The sequence below is a fragment of the Rattus norvegicus genome, chromosome X (genome assembly GCF_036323735.1).
Source record: "Rattus norvegicus strain BN/NHsdMcwi chromosome X, GRCr8, whole genome shotgun sequence".
Lineage (NCBI taxonomy): Eukaryota > Metazoa > Chordata > Mammalia > Rodentia > Muridae > Rattus > Rattus norvegicus.
Genome location: NC_086039.1, coordinates 105,936,693 through 105,958,434, shown reverse-complemented (window position 1 = coordinate 105,958,434; position 21,742 = coordinate 105,936,693). Strand labels below are relative to the sequence as shown.

At 36.7% G+C, this 21,742-nt stretch overlaps 1 protein-coding gene and 1 pseudogene across 4 annotated transcripts in view; one reads left to right on the top strand and one right to left on the bottom strand.

The window, feature by feature from the left end:
- Il1rapl2 (interleukin 1 receptor accessory protein-like 2) overlaps positions 1-21,742 on the bottom strand; it is a 1,532,967-nt gene that overhangs the window by 1,121,935 nt on the left and 389,290 nt on the right.
- On the top strand, positions 10,366-11,517 carry Hnrnpa1-ps22 (heterogeneous nuclear ribonucleoprotein A1, pseudogene 22; annotated as a pseudogene).

The window sequence follows — 21,742 nt, the reverse complement described above, 5'->3', positions numbered from 1 at the left end:
TATCTTTAATAACTTATAGCCTTAATAAGTTATTGCTTTAAGGAGCAACAATGACAGCTCTATTCAAGCTCTTTTTACAAAAATAGATTATGCTTTTCATGAGCTTACAAAACAATAGGTTTCCAAAAATAATGCGGTATTTGTCTTTTGTGACCTTGGCTACTTTATTAAATATATTTTTGGATTCTATCTATATAGCTAAAACTACATTTTCATTATCTATTAATCAGTTGATAGACATAAAGGCTAACTCCATTCTTAGTTACTGTGAATAGAGCAACAGTGAACCGGAATCTACAAGTGTCTTTCTAGTAGGAAATGGAGTCCTTTGTGTACGCATTACAAGAAAATATAACATCCCATAGTGGGATAGATTGGGGTTTCTCTTTCTTCATTTCCTGCCTATAACTTGTATTCATGATAATGATCATTCTGTCTGAAGGTGGAGTCTCAAAGTAGCTTTAATTTTTATTTTTCTATGTATTCATTTGTTTTATTCCAGTGTTTTCTTATTTTTTGTGTTTTAAGTATTTTGAATATTCTAGATATTAATTCTCTTTCAGATGTAGACATAACACAGATTTTTCTACCATTCTGTAAGCTGTTGCTTCACTTGACCAGTTTCCTCTGCTGTACAGAAGGTTATAATTTCATGGGGTTATATTGTGAGCATAGCATGAAGGTCCATGTACCAAAGAAATCAGGAATATTCATCACACAGGATTGTCTTTCCAATGGGAAAGATGAAAAGCCTGTTCTTACATCTAGAAAACTGAGAATTAGAAGTTAAGAGTATGGTGACATATCTGTTAGGCCAGGCCACAGAAGCTCCTATAACCAGGACTGTAAGTGATTGTAATCTAAATGATCTTTAATAGCTAGAGGCTCCAATAATTTCCCATGAGCAGGACCAGTGGTGGCAAACTGCCCAAATGACCTTTATGCTATCTGTATGACCAAGACCAGGCCAGACTCTTAGGCTCTTAAGCTAGTCCCGGTAGCCTACCCTAGAAATCTTCTCAGAAGAAATGGCATTCTGAGTTGAGTTTCAATGTAATTGTGCTTCCTTTTACAATGGGGATTATAATATACCAGGAAATCTTTTTTTTTCAAATTATACGGGCTTAAATAGAGTGAGAATAAACCACCTGCTATTAGATTCCCCCAAGTCTGACCCAGGTTGACAAAATCAATCCTCGCCGGGTTTTTGTTCTTATTTCTTGACAAAGTTCAATTCCCTGTATAAACAAAGCTGCAGGAACCTCCTCAGGGTCCCACTTGTTGATTCTTGCCCTTATTTCCTAAGGAAATTTTGTGAAAATTGGGATGTTTTAGTTGCCTGGTCTTATACCTTCGGCGTTTATTAAAATGCACTGATTTACATATTTATTTTTGTGCCACTATGCTGCTTTTATTACTATAGCTCTATAGTATTTCTTGGAGCCAAGCGTGGTGAAGCCTGTAGCAGCATTGTTTTTCCAATTTCCTTTTTTTTCCTAAATAAAACTGAAGGGCATCAACATAGAAGCAAAGAGAGTGTGAGCCTTTGTCTTATTCTTGATCTTTGTTGAAATGTACCAAGATCTTATTCATTTAGCATATATAGGTTTTATTGTATTAAGACAGGTCCCTTATATTCCTAGTCTTTTGAGAGATTTTATTTTGAGAGCATGTTGTATTTTGTCAAATGCCTTTTCTGAATCTGTTAAAATGAAGATGTGACTTCTGTCCTCGAGTCTATTGATTTGTTTTATGTTGCATCATCCCTACATCTATGCAATGAAGTCAATTTGGTCCTAAAGAATGATCATTTGATATATTCTTGAATTAAGTTTGCAAACCAATTTACTGAAGATTTTGCATCTATATACATTGGGGAGATTTGTCTGTGATTTTCTTTGTTGTTGTTGTTGAATCTTTGTCAGTCATTGGCATCATTTCATAAATGAGTTTAAAAGCGTGTCTTCTTTATTGTCATGAACCCAAACAACAATGTTTAAAACTAAACTTTGTAGCCAGGCATAGTAGTATATGCCTTTCTTTAGTACTCAGGAGGCAGAAGCCGGTGGATTTCTATGACCTCAAGGCCAGCTAAGTCTACACAATGAGACTAGGCCTACAGAGTTCCAGGCCAGCCAGAGCTATGCAGTGAGACCCTGCCACAAATAAACAAGAATACAAATATAATAAATAAAATCAAACAATCTAACATAGCACAGTACAAATACATGCTAATTTGATACTTACATGCTAAGAAGTGTATTAAAATTAAATCATATTAAAACATATAAAGACTTTGTTTTCCATAATTAAACTGGTATGTTCCTACAAGGGCAGAACATTTTGTGTGTACAGTAAAAATAGTGCAACTTACAATGTGCAGTAACTTCAAGTCTAAGTGAAAAGGTTTCTGACAATATCTGTTAATGTGCCTGCATGCACAGAGCAAAGTATGGCTATTGTCCCTTTCGGGAGTAAGGGCTGCATGAAGTTTATGAGACAGCATTGGAGATTTCATAGTACATTGGAGTTTGAATTCATTTTTACCACTGTGTAGTCAGAGTTTTTACCACTGTCCCATTTCCAACAAAACGTGTATTTATGTATTCAGTCTCCCATGGAGAGTCCCAATCCATCATTTAAGAAGCTCTAATGTATAGGAGAAATTTGTTTCATCTAAGTTCATTTTCCTTAATTCTCTAGAGAAGGTTAATCCACTTTTGTAAAGGAATTTAAAATATACAAGTAGACCTGGTTATTAAAAATAACTCTTTGATATACCCTCAGTTTATTTTGTTGTATTTCATTTACTGAAATCAAAGTCTTTCTGTTCCAGAATTAATATATAACAATTCCAGTAAATCTAGTCTGGTTGTTTTACCTTGTATCCATCCTATTAGCAGGTAAGCATTTAGTAGAGCAGACATAATTTTTCAAATTATACTTTTTTTCAGCTGTTTAAAACAAACAAACAAAAAATCTCAGGACTGAAATTTAGACCTGCCTCCTGAAGAACACCCAAGGAGAACTCTAACTATGCGTCTGGGTCCATGTCACTTACACAATACAAAAATACTGAGCTTGAGTACACAATACCTACTTTCCTTATATATCCTCTCTATCTACATATGGTAACTTACAGAATGAGAATAATAACCCTTATGCTCATTTCCAAAATATGGTAACCAGAAAAAAATACATAGCTATCCTAAATAGCATTTCCAGTGAACTCCCCACCTCCCAGCTACAGAGTATATCAAACCTAGCTCTGTTTGACAGTCTTTACTTGGCTAGGTGATTAGACTATGACACAGATTCGTTGTGTATTATTTTCTCTTACCTTCCATCGAGTCCTTGCTAGTCTATTGCTTCAAAGGGCAAGATTTAAGTTAATATGTACTTTTTGGTGTCCTTTTGAGAAAACCTGTGTACTAGTTCTAGATGGTAGAGGGCTTTCCATAAAAATGTCAGTGTTGTAGAGTACAGTTTTTAAAAGCTCATACTGCCGAAGGAAAAAAAAAGAACCAAAAAAAAAAAAAAACCTCATACTGAAGTAGAAAATCTCAGAATAGCCTAGGAATACTTGATAAGCATTTTGAGGAGTAATATTGAAAGATGATATAGAAATATCTAGGCTATAATATTTGAATAAATAATTCAATTTATATAGGACATATAAGATATTGGTAACTGTGATAGTGAAGATGACCCAAGTGGAAATGTCATAACTTAAGAAAGGATTTTTGGTGGCATTGGAAAGATAAGAGTATGAACCATGGAACACTACTTGAAAAGAAAAATCTTTCAAGTGTTTAGAGTAGTATACAGAGCCATATTCAATCAGGCACTGACAAACATTTTAGCAATAAAGCTGTAGACATAAAGGTGACCATGATCTTATAATGACAAAAATGCACCCATGTTTGTTTTTAGAGAAAAATAACACTCGATTTTACTTCCTTCCTGAAATAAAGGAGGCTTGCCTTAAAAACTTACAAATATGCAATCATATGTAGCTTCTCAGAAGGCAACAATCACCATGGAACCACACGATGTTACTCCCAAATAGACCATTATTCTCTTTAAGATCATTTACATACTGACAATGTGATGTGTTCAGAGCTTTATACCAGGCAGGCAAATTAGAGTCATGATTTCCAGGAAGGATATCTGGGTTTTTGCCATAAGTGAAACCTACTCTAACTGCTTGCATAAAGATAAATATAATATAGTCTGTTAAGTTTTCTAAAAATGTAGTGTGCGTGTGTTTGTGGGGAAGTAGGTAGACAGGTAGATGGACGACTTGTGGGAACTGTTTCTCTTCTTCTCCCATGTGGATCCAAGAAATTGAACTCAGATCCTTAGACTTGGTGACAACCAACTCTTCCCACTGAGACATCCCTCAGGTCCCATCCTAATAATTTAAAAGACCAATTAGAGTCACTTCCCTACATCAACATCATATCAAACAAAATATTATTTTAAACCCTAAATGATGCTAGTGCCTTCAAAGATGTAAAACAAGAGTTAACATTCCTCTCAATCACCTTTTTATTTCCTAAAAATCACCAGAGCAGAAATAATTCATTTACAGCTGTCATTTTTCTGGAATATATACCAGGGTTTATTCTTCTGTCTTAGTCAATATCTGTTCTTTAGGGTTGAAAGATTATGAATGGTTATTTAGTAAATTTCTCATGTGTTGATTCCATTAAAAAATGAGGTGATTATTGGTCTTATTAAATAAGCTATATTTAGCATATCATCTCACAATTTTCAAAAATGTTAATCATAATATTTGAGTTTATATATTCTTCTTGAAGAATATAGTCTTTAAGTCATAGTGTTTACAGAGTTCAGGGTTCAGTCCATAAATATTGATTAACATACTATCAAATGCTTCTTATAAATGGAAAATAAGCAGGTACTTGGGGGAAGGAAAAATATAATCCAAATATATTGGATTTTTTTTAAAAATTAGGTCAAAGGAAAGGAAGCAGACATTCCCATTTGTCCTTGCATAGACAATGAATCCTAATTCTATATTATAAGTCTTATGTATTTTGTTTCTATGTATTGATATGGTTTTCCCAAAGTCATATATTTGTTCTACTTGAATTTTATGTAGGATTAATAGTGGGGATCTGAAACTTGGGGGCTAAAGGTACAGTCATCAAACAGAGCATTAAAGAACCAGATCAATAACCATGTCTGCAGTGTGGGGTTCTCTGGTACTGGGACATGATTCTTATAGTGCTTAATAAAGTATATTCTTCAGAGAAGTCATTTTTTTATTAACTTGAGTATTTCTTATATACATTTCGAGTGTTATTCCCTTTCCCGGTATCCGGGCAAACATCCCCTCCCCCTCCCCTTCCTGATGGGTTTTCCCCTCCCAACCCTCCCCCCATTGCCGCCCTCCCCCCAACAATCTAGTTCACTGGGGGTTCAGTCTTAGCAGGACCCAGGGCTTCCCCTTCCACTGGTGCTCTTACTAGGATATTCATTGCTACCTATGAGGTCAGAGTCCAGGGTCAGTCCATGTATAGTCTTTAGGTAGTGGCTTAGTCCCTGGAAGCTCTGGTTGCTTGGCATTGTTGTACATATGGGGTCTCGAGCCCCTTCAAGCTCATCCAGTTCTTTCTCTGATTCCTTCAATGGGGGTCCTATTCTCAGTTTAGTGGTTTGCTGCTGGCATTCGCCTCTGTATTTGCTGTATTCTGGCTGTGCCTCTCAGGAGCGATCTACATCCGGCTCCTGTCGGTCTGCACTTCTTTGCTTCATCCCAGAGAAGTCATTTATGATTTTATTCTAAGCGCTTTTTCCCATTAGGCAAGAGTTATCTTTATTCTTCTTAGCAATCTTACTTATATATGTGCTTTGCCAATCATATATTAAACTCCTTGAAGGCAAGAACCACATGTGTTTTCCTCATTGTGGCAACACTGGCACCTAGCATCATGCCTAACATACAGCTTGTGCTTAATGAGTACTTCCTGAATTTATCTGTCCCTGATCAGTGATCCCCCCATGAATTATATACTCAGAGTCCTGACGGCTAAAGTGCTGATGCTTTTAGTTAAGTACTTTTCCATTCTTCTCATTCCCAAAGAACAGAGGGAGAGGATTTATAAAGTTTGGTCTGTCCAAAGAAGATGGAACAGATATAAAATATTCTCTAGTTGTTTTTTCCAGTTGCATGTGAGGAATATGAAGCTGGGGAGATGAAGGATTTATCAAAGAGCATATAATCAGGTGGTGATGAAAACAGCTATGAATTTCAAGCTCTTTGGATTTTCAAAAACTACAACAAGCACAAAGAGAACTATGCCTTAGAAAAGATGGCAGGAACAGGGAAAAAACGAAAAAGAACCATCACTACAATAACAGCAAGTTGTCACAAGATTAGTTACAGTGCCAGACAGAGTTACCATACAAAATTCAAAATTAATTAACAACTATATCTGTCTGAAGTTCCTCTCAGGTCTTAGAACTCTAAAATTGGTTTACTTACTTTTAGGCAGGTACTCACTCAAATCATGTTCTATCATTTCTTTGCTGAATTAGCCTCCTTCCTAGTCTCTCTCATTGACTGCCACAGATTGGGCTCCACTTATAAAACATCTGTGTGTTTATTATGCTCTTGCCAGCAACAAGGCACAGCCTCTGCCAATCTCCTAAAACCTCTTCTGATTCTGACTTGTGAGAGTCCTTGGGGCTCTTCAAACAGAAAAACTCATCCAGTGTGTGGTAGTGTTAGAATTGGCTTCTATTTTGGCTTAAGGTCCCCTGATGGGAACACACAGATGACCTCAAGGAATTAGTGACTCAGTCTGACCCCGTCTGCTTACAACTGCCCTTTGGCTTCCTTGCACATAAAAGGCTGAATGGTGCCCATTGATAGCATCTACCCAAGTGACATCTCAGTGACATCATGGCTATTAAAAGAAATGAAGGTTCAGATGGCACAAAGAATGAACTATCAATACGTTTCACCATCTGCATAAAATGAATGTGGTATATGTCTGGAATCCGTGAAGTTCTTAATCTAGAATAGTACCCAAACTAGTAAGTAAGCCTCAAAAAAGCATAAATATTATCCAACTCACCAAAGAATCAATTACTCTAAGACACTCTCAAAAATTGTACTTTCTTTGCCTTTTTTAAGCTGATCATTTTATTAATCATGTTAATGCTAAAGTTTCTTGAACCAATGATAGATAAAATGATTGTATGTCTCAAGGACCAAGTTAATCATGCCTAAAATCTTAGCCATCAAACCTGAAATTGTTTCGCTTGCACTAATTCATTTATATGCTGTCCATTCTTCAACTGCCATGTTCTATTTATCTAAGCTTATTTTATATGTTATTAAATATTTAATATTATATATGATACTAAAATGAAAATTAGAACTAAAGGTAAGAGGTAAAAATGGATTTTTTGGTGAGGGATATGGTTTAATTCCATATTTAGTTTATAATTTTATTCATGGTTATTTCACCAAAATGATTAGAAGAACATATTCCAAGCTAAACCTGATTTTACCTTTAACTATTACTTAAAACTACATTAATTCAAGTTCATTCAAAAAAGACCTCATGGGGAAAATGGCACCATATGTCAATGAAGGAGAAATGCATGTATTTATAAATAAATGTTACTTTCAAACTTTAGTTTCATATTTGACATACAATTTTAAGTGTAGTACCTTTTCAACATTGTATGAATTTTCAAGTTCACATACATGCATTAACTAATACATGTGTTTCTAACTTAAAGAAACTTGTTTTTTTTTTTTTTTTTTTTTTTTTGGTACATGTAAGGTGGTTGGCACAGTGTATGTCAAGACCCTATAGGGAAGCAGATTGTGTAGACAGGCCAAGGCTATGTTTTTTATACTCCAGCCATTGCCCCCATCTTGGTCTCCCCTCCCACAGTTCCTTATTCAATTTCTCCTCTCCCCACCCCCATCTCCAAGAGGATGTTCCCTCACATACACCAGGAGTTCTCAGTCCCTGAGGCCTCAAATTTCTTGAGGGTTTGGCATATCTTCTCCCACAGAGGCCAGGCCAGGCAGTCCTCTGCTATATATGTGTTGGGGTCCTCAGACCAGCTCCTATATGCTGCCTGGTTAGTGGCTCAGTGTCTGAGAGATCTCTGGGCTTTGGTGAGACTGCTGGTCTTCCTGTGGGGTCGGCCTCCTTCTCAATTTCTTCCAGACTTTCCCTAATTCAACTACAAGAGTCCCTGGCTTCAGTGTAATGTTTGGGTATAAGTATCCGCATCTGTCTCAGTCAGCTGCTTGTTGGGTTAATCTTGATTCCAGAGTTATACTGAAGAAGAGACACCACCAGGTAAAGGTAAATACTCAAGTACCTTAGTTCTCGTATGTCTGCTGATGACATGCTCTTTGGGTCTTTTCTATTTTTCTTATGTTCTTAAATTAATTATATCTTCTCATGCAACTCCTAACTTTACTCTCCCAAAATTATAATATCGTTGCATACTTTCTTTGTATCTTACACTTACCCACACTAAATCAATTCCTTTCCTGTTATACGTCCATGAAGTTCTAGAACTGTTCATGTTGATGGGTTTGTTTTGATGTTCTCTCAATTTATTGTGCTGTTCTTGCTTTGCCAACTCACTTTTCACTTTTTTTTTATTATTAACTTGAGTATTTCTTATATACATTTCCAGTGTTATTCCCTTTCCCGCTTTCCGGGCAATCATTCCCCCTCCCCCCTCCCCTTCCTTATGGGTATTCCCCTCCCCATCCTCCCCCCATTACCGCCCTCCCCCCAACAATCACGTTCCCTGGGGGTTCAGTCTTAGCAGGACCCAGGACTTCCCCTTCCACTGGTGCTCTTACTTCACTTTCCACTTTTACAGTTGAAGGAATCCATGTAAGAACTAGGATGTTTCTAGCTTTCCAGTTCTCAGCAATCCCAGCCATCTTCCTAAAAGTCCTAATAATCATTAATTGAAGAACAAACTACCGTGTCACTTGATGCTTCAAAAACCACAATAATTTTCCTTTCTCAAAGGTCTTGGCATGAACAGCTTGTCTCTATTTTATAAGCTGTCAGCTAAAATGGCTCAACTGGGGGTTGTATGGTCTCCCTTGAATACAGATCATTCACAAGACTTTTATGTTCTGGAAGTTCACCCAAACTGGTGGGCCAGACGATTTCATTCTTTTCACTTCAAAACTTTCCTTGGCAGCTTGGTTGTCTCATAACATGATGGCTCTATCACAAGTGTGGGGTGATATGAATGAAAATGGGCCTCATAGTCTCATACACTTGAATTTCAGTTTCCAATTGTTGGAACTGTTGAGGAAGGATTAGAAAGTGTGCCCTTGTTGGAGGAGGTGTGAGTGGCAGGGGTAGACTTTGAGGTTTCAAAAACCTACACCATTCTTAATTGGTTTAGTGCTTGTGAATCAAGATGCTATCAAATGCTAACATAATTAACATCAGAGAGTTTTGTGCAGCGCTCTGATGGGAACAGATAAAAGACCCACAGCCAAACAGAAGTTGGAGCACTGAAATCCTGCAGAAGAGCAAGAAAAAAAGATTATAGGAGCCATAGGGGTCAAGGAGACGAGAAGAAAACATCCCACAGTATCAACTTACTAAAGCTCATAAGGAGCTTTCAGAGACTGAACCAGCACTCAGGGAGCCTGTATGGGCCTGACCTAGATTATCTGTATATATGTTATAGTCATGTAGCTTGGTATTCTTGTGAGAATCCTAGCAGTGGTAGCCAGGGCTGTCTCTGACTCTTTTGCCTGTGTGAGGACATATTTCCTTCTACTGGGTTTCCTTGTCCATCCTTGATTTGAGGGTTTGTGCCTAGTCTAGCCTTATTGCACCTTGTTATGCTGTATTCAGTTGCTATCTCTGGCAAGCCTGCTCTTTTCAGAAGAGCGGGTCTAATTGGGGGAGAGAGGAGGAGTGGGGAGGGACTTGCAGGAGAGAAGAGAGGGTAAACTGGGTTAGGATGTAATATATGAGAGAATGAATAAAAATGGAAAATGGCGTAAGTTCTCAGCTACTGCTCTAGCAGCATGCCTGTCATATCACCTGCCATACTGCCCACCACAATGATACTGGACTCTCACCTAACTCTCTGAAACTATAAGCTCCAAATAAACTTTCTTATATAAGTTGCCTTTTCTGGTGTCTTATCACTGCAATAGAAAAGCAGCTGGGGCTTTCTGCTCTTTGATGTTGCCTAGGAAGCATCGCTGAACGCTCTTATCACCCTGTGGTCGTGTCTAAGTCAGAATCCTCCAAGGAGCCGGAACAGCCGCGGAAGCTCTTCATTGGAGGGCTGAGCTTCTAAACAACTGACGAGAGTCTGAGGAGCCATTTTGAGCAATGGGGAACATTCACTGACTGTGTGCTAATGAGAGATCCAAACACCAAAAGATCCAGAGGCTTTGGGTTTGTCACATACGCCACTGTGGAGGAAGTGGATGCTGCTATGAATGCAAGACCACACAAGGTGGATGGAAGATTTGTGGAACCTAAGATAGCTGTGTCAAGAGAAGATTCTCACAGACCAGGTTACCACTTAGCTGTGAAGAAGATCTTTGTTGGCAGTAGTAAAGAAGACACTGAAGAACATCACCTATGAGTTTATTTGAGCAGTACAGGAAAATTGAAGTGATTGAAAATATGACTGACAGAGGCAGAGGCTTTTGTCACCTTTGACGACCTGGACTCTGTGGATAATATTGTTATTCAGAAATACCACACTGTGAATAGCCACAACTGTGAAGTAAAAAAGGCTCTGTCGGCTAGTGCTTCGTCCAGTCAGAGAGGTCGAAGTGGTTCCGGATACTTTGGCGGTGGTCGTGGAGGTGGCTTCGGTGGCAATGACAATTTTGGATGAGGAGGGAACTTCAGTGGCTGTGGTGGCTTTGGTGGCAGGCATGGTGGTGGTGGATATGGTGGCAGTGGGGAGGGCTATAATGCATTTGGCAATGATGGAAGCAATTTTAGAGGTGTCAGAAGCTACAGTGATTTTGGCAATTACAACAAGCAGTCATCAAACTTTGGACCGATGAAAGGAGGAAACTTTGGAAGCAGGAACTCTGGCCCTTATGGTGGCAGGGGCCAGTACTTTGCTAAACCACGAAACCAAGGTGGCTATGGAGGTTCCAGCAGCAGCAGTAGCTATGGCAGTGGTAGGAGGTTCTAATTACAGCCAGGAAACTAAGCTTAGCAGGAGAGGAGAGGCAGAGAAGTGACAGGGAAGCTACAGGTTACAACAGATTTGTGAACTCAGCCAAGCACAGTGGTGGCAGGGCCTAGCTGCTACAAAGAAGATATGTTTTAGACAGTACTCATGTGTGTGGGCAAAAACTCCAGGACTGTATCTGTGACTAATTGTGTAACAGGTTATTTTAGTTTCTATTCTGTGGAAAGTGTAAAGCATTCCAACAAAGGGTTTTACTGTAGACCTTTTTCACCCATGCTGTTGATTGCTAAATGTAAAAGTCTGATCATGACACTGAATAAATGTCTTTAAAAAAAAGAAAAGAAAAAAGAAAAGCAGCTGGGATGCAGTGTTGGCTTCTTAAACCAAAGAAATAGAAGCAGTTGTATATTCCAGCAGTGGCTAGGTCCAGAGACTGGCATTTTCATTTCTCCTGTATTCTCTTGATCATATATATTTAAGTGAATGAAATATAAGTCCATTAACTCCTTATTTTATAAAAAGTTATAGAATATTAGGATCGTGCTTTAAAACTATCACACTGATATAGTTACTACCAAAATTTTATTTTTTATTATTATTTAGACTCAAAAAGTTTACTTGGAGTAGAACTAAACCAAAGACCCTCTGAATTGTACTAATTATAAGATATTTCATCATTTATTTCACACACATTTTCTTCAAAGTCTAAGTAATCACACAAAGTATCACAAAGCTTACTTTGCACGGTTCTTTATAAATATAGATTTCTTCCCTAACATGTACAACATGTAATGAAACATCCTTTGAATATATAACTTCTTGCTTTCCTCTCATCTACAATGGGAAATACTGTCTCCAATCTTTAACTATCTCCTATATGAAGAAAATTGATCCAGAGCAGCAGTATTTAGAAGTCAAAGTACATTTCAATCAAATACTAGTAGACATGGGGAAGAAATGGACAAGAGACCCATGTATATGTGTCTATGATCTTTAGAAAGAATCTCAGGGCCTACTGGAGTCTGAACTCAGATAAAAGATATTTCAAAAGAAATAGGTAAAAATAAACACATCAAGGTATTTATGTCCAAAATCATTGGGCAGTGTGTTGAAACAAGAGAAGATGAATCAAAAGAAAATTAAATATATGAGCACACATGGCCTCTTTCCACATTCTTCAATATTCTTTTACATTTTCATTTATTTGTTATTGTGAAGATGGAATAAATTTGTGCATGAAAAGCAAATGGTTTACCACTGAGACATAGTCTCAATTCTTTCCTATGGTCTTTATAGACTCCACCCTACAGTCTGGGTAATTATTACTCAAATTTCAGACCTTAGCTAAATTATCATTTTCTTGGAAGTTATTTCCTGGCTATTTCTGTAAGATAATTACATTCTGGTATACTTCAGAGCAGTCTGTTTATTTCAGACAATCTGATGGTTATTTCATCAAAAAGTTTTGGTCTGGTCCATGTAACAGTTTCGTCCATTAAAGCAGGAGGAATAAATATGTATCCTTCTACTTAGAAGATATATGCAAAGTAATCATCAAAGCAAACAAGAAAGAGAAAGAAGGAAGGACAAAGAGAAGAAGAGAAGGAAACAGACAATGAATCTGATGATGTTGCAAGAGGGAAAGAAAGGAAGTTTGCTATATAATGATTTTAAATGAAGTGTCTATGGAGAAGATGAGACATGAATCTGACATTAAAAGAGAAAGTGATATCTAGGTAGGTAGGTATGCTGAAGAACAGAGGAAAAAGGAGAGATGACATTATAGAAAATGGGGACATAAATGAGAATATATATATGTGTGTGTGTGTGTGTGTGTGTGTGTGTGTGTGTGATTAGAGATTGTTTGTTCTAAAGACTAGCTAAAATATTCTCTAAGGGATAAATTAAAACCAGATCGCATGCATTGTGCTGTCCTGAATAATGACCTATAGACAAATGGTACTTTCAGTCTTAAGGAAAGAATTCTCCCTTTGTAATGAAGTGTGGTAAATGCAGAGATTCACACTTCCTCAAGGTGCTAAGAATAAATGACAGTTAAGGGTTCTTCCCTGAACAAGACATTTCTAACATGTCCTCTGAGACTCAATATGAAAGGAGGGACACCGTGGAAGAGGAGACAAAAAAGAATATATGAGCTGGAAGATAGGGAGGATTATAAAATGCCATTTTCTGGGAAAGATGAAGCCATTACATTCCTGAACTGACAGCAGCTGTTGCTACCTGCATGGGCCCTGCATGTAACCAACCTCATCACCAGTCAGTCTATTTATAGATGAGTGAGGGCCTTCCCTTGATGAACTGATACATTCTCCGGGAAGGCGTCTCATTGTCTTTGTTTGTACATCTGCTGGTGAGCCAAACCAATGGTCACACAGATAACCTTGGTTAAACTCCGTGATTCAAAAAACAACTAAAAAGCATGGATGTGGAAAGGGATTTGGAAGAGTTTTGCAGGGGTAGAAGGTGAGAGTAACTAGAATGCATCTCATTTATGTATAAAATTTTCAAGGAATAAATTTAATCTATTATCTAAGAAAAATGAAATGTAAAAAGCAGATATGGAAGAAAAAAACTTTCGTTTGCGAATTTCCTCACATTCATTTCCTTCAACAGGAATTATCCTACCCAAATTTGAAAGGCATATCTAATCTAGGCCCTCAAATTACCCACATCATGAACCTATTCTGTTCCTGAGAATGAACAAAGCTGAGACCAGAAGCCTGTTTATTATTGTTTAGCAGCATAAAAGAGTGTAGTATTAAACAATTACATTTCATTCTCATGTTTCCCTGAATGAAAATAGGATCATGTTCAATTTGAAAGAACAGCATTCAGAAAAAAAAAGGCTCTGACTCATTCCTCATATCTACAATTTATGGGTATTTAGAGAATCACTAAAGTCTTCAGCATGTGTGTGTGCATGTGGTCAGTATTCTAAAGTGTGTGTGCATGCACATGTGCTTGTATATATGTGTGTGTGTGTGTGTGTGTGTGTGTGTGTGTGTGCGAGAGAGAGAGAGAGAGATAGAGAGAGAGAGAGAGAGAGAGAGAGAGACCACTCAAAGGAATACATTTGGCTAAAGTAAATCTTCCACAATGGTATCTTCTCTATGTGTGAAAATTCAAAGTTCAGTAAAAAAATATTGATAGAACTCTGATTTAGAATTTTGGATTCTTACACTCATTTGATACTAGTTATCAAACAATACTCCACTGTCCTCCAAAATGGATATATGTTATATTTGTGATTTTGTGGAATAATATGGATTTTATAAGGCAGAAAAATCAAGATTTTCGAATCAGACCATAAATGAAATGTATTGTCATCTATCCAAATTATTTCAGGCTCAGTTTCTTCATCTGTAAAAGTAAGATATGATAACTTTACGCATTGTTACTCGAATGCACATAATATGTCCAACACAGCTGCTAACATCCAGTAATTATTATTCTTTCCTTTAACACCATAAAATATAAACCATGGGTTGAGTTAAAAATTTGCACACGATTCCTTTTACAATATTTTAAATGGTTTATTCACTATATTTGAAGTGATTTGTTCAATGTATTAACATGAATTAAGAATTTTAGGGGGCTGGAGAGATGGCTCAATCAAGAAGAACACTGGCCAGTTACTCTTCCAGATGGATCCAGGCAGGTCCAATTCCCAGCACTCACATGGCAGCTCACAACTGTCTATAGCTCCAATTCTGGGGAATCTGTCACCTTCACAGACATACATGTAGTCAGAACACCAATAAACATAAAACAAAGAAATCTTAAGAAAGTAAGTTTTTACATTTATCGAGTATTTACTATATGCCAGACATGCTAGGTACAAGGCAAATATCCATTCTATGCCTAAAAATATACTTTTACTTGAGAATAAAATTGCTAACAAAAATCTCTTTCTTACTTTATCCATTGTAAATAGCTCCATCACGTGTTGGCTATAATGTTAGCCAAGGAGTTCTGCCTAATTTCTTTTCTTTGTGTTTCCCATGTAGGTAAAGAATTGCCTTGTTTGAGATTTCTATTTTAAAATATTTAGTTTAGTTTGAAAACATCAAATTTATCATTAATAAACTAAAGCTCTCTTTGCAGTATTTTACAAACCTCAAACAGCTGTGACTTTTGTTAAAAGCTTTATTCTTCCCATTAATATTTGTACCTGATTAAGCTTCAATACAGGTGCACATGGCTTGGTAATCATACTTTTATATTTTGCATTCAGATTAGTGGCACAGGAATTTGCATAAATTTGTTATGCACTGATGCAAAAATGAATGCTCAAGCAACTTTTATTTTTATCTAATCAAATCACTGCTTAATGAAAAACGACTGACTGCTTGCCGAGGTGCACTGAGCCACACTCTGGGGACTCCAAGCATTTACAATTCAGTGGGAGTTCCCTGCCAGTATTTGACTTCAAGACAACTAAAGTATTAGTGAAAACTCTGCTCCACAAAACCAATCTGATCTTCGCTACTCATGAGGAGAGAGCTTCAGATGGTCTTCTCTTTACAAAAATCCATTTTACAGTAGTAAACATTTTTTTTTTAATGTCAGATGGGTCTGTAGCAACAGCGTCAATATTCCCAGTTAAAAGTACACTTGTCACCCACAATGAGGCTTAAGAATCATGCTGTCCCAAAATCGATTGTCTGCCTTACCAAAATGGTTTCAGACTCAATAAGGTAGGAAACTTATATCCCCTTTTTTGCCTCACCATCTTTTAGAAGAGGGATATAGAAGATAGTAAAGAGATGGCATATCCTATGCTTCTACGTGAATTTTTTTTATTTTTTATTGGTTATTTTGTTTATTTACATTTCAAATGTTATCCCCCTTCCTAGTTTCCCCTCCGAAAAACCCCATCCTACCCTCTTGCTTCTATAAGGGTGCTCCTCACTTTAATTTTTTTTTTCTGGATGTATGACTGTTCACCACATATATGCAATGCCTTCAGATGCCAGAAGCAGATGTCAGATAACATGGGACTGGTGTTACTGTTGTGAGCTGTAGTGCGGGTGCTGGTCATTGAACCTAAGTTCTCTAGAAAGACAACCTGACCTCTTAACCTGTGAGTCATCACTACAGCTCAGATTTATACTTTAAGAACAATTGATTGATCTTATATGGCCCCATTTGTTTATGTGTAGTTGATGTCTATATCTAAATAAATTTTCAAATTATATTACTCTATCTATATTTCAACATTATAAATGAGAATTTACAAATACAATGAATGAAAAATAGTAAAGAAAGAAAAAGATCTTTCTAGTACACTTATGTTTATGTTCTCAGTGCATTCTAATACACATGTTTTTGGTTGTGAGCCTAGCCTTTAACGGCTGAGCCATCTCTCCAGCCCTAATACACATGTTTTAATAGTACATAAAAGGGTTCAATAAATATTTGCCTAAATGAATAAATGTACTGTGAAGTTCCTGGCACAGTTATTAGTCCCTCCATATGTTTGATTGTTTGTTTTTTAAATAACTGAGTAAGCTACTGAAGAAACGTTTAAGCTGCTTATACTGTCTCACATCTAATCCAAACAGTAAGTAGAACATTAGTGGAAAACACACAGAAAACTGTTAAGGAAAATTCCATGAAGAATTAGTCCACTCTGCTTTTCAAAGTCTGTCAGTGTTAGCTGTTTGGCTAAGCCCTTCCAAGAGAAATTTGGAAAAATAAATATTTTGAGTATACACTATTGCTTTCCAAAATATTTTCAAAAGTAACCTCCAGAATATATTTTCATAAATTCTTTCACAAATTAAAAATTCACAGCTCCTCATATAGTTCCACCCTGAAGGGCAATCATTTTATTTTCTCCCCATGAACATTCAAGATTGTTCAAAATGTATTCAGTCCATGTTTTTATCCACACTTATTTATCCATCTCCATTTTTCCTGCTTCCTGACCCCATGTCTCTCAACTCAGCAATCCCATCGGGCATAGCAAAGACATTCTTTCAGAAGCCTGCATTCTGGTTCTCAGCATAGAAATACTTCTACTGAGGAATCCCACACTTGCCCTGTGGTTGGGTTAGCTTGTTATCTGCTTGCAGGTAGACTCTAATGAAACCCACACTCTTCACTGACTTTCTACTTGGGCTTGGATTCCTTTGCTCTGCTCTCTAGTCTAGACCTATATTTCTGTGCCTGTCAGTCACCTTTCAAATATGTGTCCTGAATCTAAAAGCGACAGCTAAAAAAATGTGTGTCCTTGGTTCAGCACAATTTATCTTACCACTAGGGAAGTTAGGGGGTATGGGTGGAGGGATGCACATTCCAATGAAAGGAAGTCGGTAACATTATCTATATATGAATCTCTTTGAATGCTGTGGTTGCACAGGGCTTTCCCCCCCCACCCCCACTGTTTTCAAGCCCAGTGAAGCAAGAACCATGCTCCTTTTTTCTGCCTTCGGCTAAAGGAAAGCTCAAAGGCTATTAACCTTCCAAAAGGCTTTGGGAAGTACCAAATGACCACAGGGAACTCTCTTGTGCTCCCAACATTTTATGCTGTGTAACCAGAGAACATCTGAAGTTTCTTTGAACTAATGATAATTTTTATATTTTAAAGTGGTAATTATTACCATATAAGCCAAAGTGTTTACTTTTCCTCCATTACTCCACTGTGGCTTACAACCAGAGGGGGGTAAACAAACATCCCTTAAAAAGCTCTGTAAGCCAACTGCAATTACTTTCATAGGAGAAGAATAAAATTGAATAAAACAAAGATTTTGAGACTAAAATCAGAAGTAGCTGAAGAAAGACTAGAGCAAGCAAGAGGCTTCAAAAATGATTTCATGAGAGCAGTAATAAGTTTGAAATATCTACTGTTATACATTTAGAAATACTGGGGGAAGTACTAATAAACACACACCCCTTAGAACAAGAGGAAATGCAGGCATAACACTGCATTTCAAGGTCAATTACATTCTCTAATGAGCCAAGCCAGCTCTTGCTTAGCCCTTTGAGTTGATCTCAAGCAGAATTCTAAGTAGACAGTAATTTGTTTGTCTACATTCTACAAAAATCAGAAGCTGAGTAACAGGCATTTCCATTGGTTCACTTCAAGCAGGTTAGCTCTGTACACAGGAGACAGTAAAATTACCACTGGGATGTTTTCGAATGATGTCACTATGTGCTGTTACTTCAACGTTCCTTGTTACTGAAATCTAAAAGTGAATCACTCTGCCAGATTTTGGATTTTGTAGGATATCAAAAAAATTCTTTCTTCTAGAATGGTTCTTTCATGACTCTAGATTTAAAAAAAAAAGTCTTCCTTGAAGGTTAGCATAATCAAGGATCAACCGTTTGGGGTCAAATGTTAGCTACACTTTCTGGCATAGTAAGTACTTCCTTTGAATACACAACTTTGGAATATTTATAATCAATTGAAGTCTCAAAGCACTAAAAGTTTTCACTTATATGATACTATTTTCACTCACATTAAATAAATATTTACTGATTACCTCCTATAAGCTAGCCTAGTATTGCTAGGAAATTCCAAATAAATGAAAGACTGACATCCTTGCCCTTCGGGCATTGCAATTATCCAAGGAAATATAATTTAGTTGTATGTGTACAAGCATCCCAAACCTTCAGTGAAGTGAAAAGGTTGTATGAAGGGCCCCACAACTTTCTTTTAGACCACCAAACCCTCTCATAGTTATTTACTTCAGAATCTATCGCACACATAAGGTCACACAAAAGCCCCAAGGAAATAGCAGTAAGTACTTCTAAATGCTTATAAAGCAAGAAAATGTTTTTGAAAATATAGTTGACCCTTCTTTCATCTCACTGAATAATATGAACATAAGTCATCACAGCCAAGATTAGATTTGCAATAAACAGATTTTTGAGAGTATCAGGCTCAGGAGTTTTGCTTCAGTTTTTAATTATACAATACTGTCCCAAAACTACTTTGTCTCATCTACCCTCAATGTTATCCTGTGCTATAATTTAGTTCAGAGAAGTTTAGTCAGTAAGATGCAATGAAAAATCTCTGGGCAAGATGTGAAAATTACCTCTTAATATTCCCTACATATCAACTCATTGGGTCAAACTACCTCTGCAAAATGGGGTGAATTATAGGTTTAATCTCACTATTTATCTCCCATATTATTTCATTATATGAAAGTGATTTTTCCCTTGTAGTGAATCTCAGAGTTGAAGTTAAGAACTATGGTACTTGGGGGTTACTCTAATAACTAGGTAATTTAGGTGCCAGTTTGTAATGATAAGTAATTTTACTGACCAGTGGTGAAATTTTGTTTCTTGTTTCCCAGTTGACATCTCATTTGACTTTGTTGTCAACAACTTGCAAAATGTGGGTATAAAAATAAAAATGTATATAAAATTTTTAAATGAATATAGAGATTAAAAATAAGAGGTCCATGTCATATCTCAATATACATTTCTATTCATTGAAATAATTGAGCTGTTAGATTCCTAAATGGTTTGATTGAAAAAATGAAAAAATTCAAAGACAAATCTCTATCACCATGTGCAATAAATATATTTTAGAAAATTTGAGTCAAACTTGAATTTTTATAAATTGAATCATTTTCCCATTGATTTACAAATAATATTAGCAGTGATCTGTTTCTACTTCTGAACTTCAGTTGGTAATTTATATCCCTTTCGTCTATTTTTCTCACTATTTCATTTTGTGGCAAATAAAAGTTGATAAGCAGATATTTCAATGTTCCAGGGGTGGTTTATCAATATGCTGTTGTCATTTTTGAAAAGAAGTAAGGCAGACTAGCAATATGGTCAATTACATTATAATGAGCCCCACTGGTAAGACTGCGACCTATTTACCTATTTACCTATTTACCTGTTTGTTGGCTTTCTTACAAGAAGATGCCCTGGCAAAACCATAGGTGTGGGGGAGAGAGAGATTGTAGTAAAATGAGAAACTCTACTTTGATACCCAAGCCATTGAAGTGATCTCCTCACGTAGGCTTTACTTCTAGAGTGTTATTCACAAGGGTATTTAACTGGACACTGTAGTTTAATGACCTCAGAGTCACCAATGCAGACGTCTACATCCACACACAGTCTGAAAAAGAAGCAGATGGCTGGAAAACTCTTACTGAGATTCTCCAATGATTTCCAAAGGTATAACAGCAAGTAGCTTTTATGTATAAATGATGTTCACCATATGGTAAAGCATGATTGAATATTTTATATAAAAATCAAACTATTATAGTAAGATTGAATAAAATTGAGGCTAATTAAAAGTAAACTTTCTTCAATAAATAATGGACTAGGTTTAGAACACAAAGTCTAAATCAAGCTATGAAAAGGAAAAATGGGGAAAGAGATGCAGAAAGAATAAATGGGCCTTTATAATTGTAAAAGCTGTACTTCCTCAAGTACAGATCACAATTCCATTAAAGCATGGACCATTCTTTTAAAAATACACTTAGGGAAAATGAATCTAAAACATTGTAAGCATATTAAATACAAAATAAAATAATATAACAGACAGCAAATTTCGGGTCTCATAACTAAGATCCCCAAATGCTGGAAATTGTGCTTATATAACGTCAGCTGATAGGTCAGCTGAGGTAAGATTAGAGCTTAGAAATTAGAGTATTCAGATCCTGGTCAGCAAATCAAACACATTGTCTATCTAATGACATCTTTCCCTGACAGATGAATAAACCACTGATATCACCTGACTTTGATGACTGCAGCTATAAAAGAGAATGTTTATGCCACTATTGTAAGCACTAATAAGCAACATTTAATGTAAGTATTGGCTTGTCTTATTGATCAAGAGAAGAGAAAAATATAGTTACAAGAAACAGACTATTGAAAATATGCTTTCTTCTGATCCTTTCTAATGAAATACAAGTTTTATTCACTCTGTCACTTTGTCATTCTCTTAAGTCATAGTGCACAATTGTCATGCTAAAAGACATGTATATATATACATGTGGTGGCTTGAATAAGAATGGCCCCCATAAGTTCATATATTTGTTTCCTTATTCACCAAGAAGTGGAACTCTAAAAGGATTAGAAGAGTTAAGAGGTGTGGTCTTGTTAGAGGAAGTGTCACTTAGGGTAGGCTTTAGGGTTTGTGGGTCCATGTCAGGCCCACAGTCTCTCTCTTTCTGCTTATGGAATTTAATGTAGCTTCAAGGTACTTCTCTAGCACCATACCTGTCTGCTGTCTAGCTCTCTGCCATACTGACAACAGACTAAGCCTCTGAAATTGTAAGCAAACCCCCAGTTAAACGCTTTCTTTTGTAAGAGTGGCATTAGTCATGGTGTTTCTTTACAGCAATATACTGACCAAGACAGATACTGTAGAAGTGTGTGTGTGTGTGTGTGTGTGTGTGTGTGCGTGTATGTGTGCACATGTAAAGAAGAGTCTCAATCTTAGAAATTCCAACATAAAAATACGCAAAGATATAAAATGGAATCCCTTCCTCCACCTTCCTGCTGCCATCTTCACACGCATAAGCCTAGCTCTAGATCC